The 1399-nt window shown below is 40.4% G+C and overlaps 1 protein-coding gene across 4 annotated transcripts in view; it reads left to right on the top strand.

Annotated features, from left to right (window-relative positions):
• Positions 1-546, top strand: part of tecta (tectorin alpha) — a 62188-nt gene extending 61642 nt beyond the window's left edge. For all 4 annotated transcript variants that reach the window (XR_015491913.1, XR_015491912.1, XM_087254300.1 and 1 more), the window contains exon 26: positions 1-546. This exon is cut by the window's left edge and continues 485 nt beyond it. The gene's annotated coding sequence lies outside the window, so the exon portion shown is untranslated.
• Positions 547-1399: the final 853 nt, after the last annotated feature.

Below are 1399 nucleotides of genomic sequence, written 5' to 3'. Positions count from 1 at the left end.
GTGTTACTTATTAGATGATGAATTTTCCTGAGAATCACCGAAGCGTGAGAGCACGTGTTGCAAGAATGGATGATAATTCTCAACACCAGTTATGTTTTTTGTGGTTTCGTTTTATCTAGTTGATTTGATGAAATGTAATTCTCAATCTGCCATTTTGTTTCTTATTTAAAGTCCCCCTTTTGTTTGCCATACTAAAGTATTGCTGAGATCAAAATGCCAATCAACATTTGTATTACTTTGTTTTCCCGTGGACAGGGTTTTAAATTAACACCCGACAGGCACCAAATGCAAGTAAAAATCTGTGTTGGTGAGTATATGAAATAGAGTTACTTGCCGGTTGAATTGTTTTTTACAATCTTTTTTTTTTTTTATTACTTCTAACATTATAACTGAGAATGTGACATGATTTAGCATGGTAATTGCAGCGACTGCATTGTAATTATATAAATACATATGGATTATATAAATATCTGAAGCACAGTACTGTAATCTGTTGATGTGAGCAGCTCATGAAAACAGTGTTTTAATAAATGTTGCTCAACACAATCTTCATCTCTGCAAGTGCTGGGAGTCGTGAAAATGCATCATGCGCCAAACATCTTTCCTAGTCAACAAAAATGGATTGTTTCTCTGTGTTTTCTATAACTACAATAGCTCCAAGATTCAAAGGAACGCTCTTCAAGTGTTAAACAGCCGATCATCTGGTCTGGTGGTAAAGTGAGTAAACCCATTACCTTAAAAGCATCAAGTTGACTTATTACTATAAAAAGTGAGTAAGGGTGCTTTCACACCTGTGAATCGTTTCAGTTGTACTGAAACAGGGATTAAAATTGTTACATTGTTTCTCTTTGTTCTTGTTGTGGTTCGCTTTCACACTGCAAAGTTTGTAAACGGACCAAAAGAGCTAAAACAAGTTATGTGTGAGTAAACTCTCCGCACATTGGTCAAAGTGTCAGGGTTTATTTTGCAGAGTCCAGCTCAGCTGTCAGGGGGGGTGGTGGTTTGGTGGTGTTTGACAAGGTGCACGCGACGTGTCTGAAGAGCGAGGAAAGATGCGGTGGGGAGGGGTGAGAAGGGTGCACAACGTATTTGAGGACCGAGAGGGAGACGGGTGATTATCACTCGTTTGCGGGCATCCGGGAACTTCCTGCCCGAAACTTCCTGCCCTACTCATAATTCTCTCTTCATGTAGCCGTAAGCCTATTACATATTCTAGAAACACTGTGATATAACTGCGCTCGGATTGTATCGCTTTCTCACTGCAATTGATGCGCTCCAGAGTTCGTTTCAATCGATCCGAGACAACCTCATTCAAGGGATCTCGGAGCGATTGATTTGGGGCTGATCCTAGAGCGATTGTTGGTTTCACATATGCCAAACGAACCGCGCTAACCGGGCA

Source organism: Danio rerio, chromosome 5, assembly GCF_052040795.2.
Source record: "Danio rerio strain M-AB ecotype USA chromosome 5, GRCz13ab, whole genome shotgun sequence".
NCBI classification, from domain to species: Eukaryota; Metazoa; Chordata; class Actinopteri; order Cypriniformes; family Danionidae; genus Danio; species Danio rerio.
The sequence above is the reverse complement of the archived record's forward strand: the minus strand, read 5'-3'. Positions and strand labels throughout refer to the sequence as shown.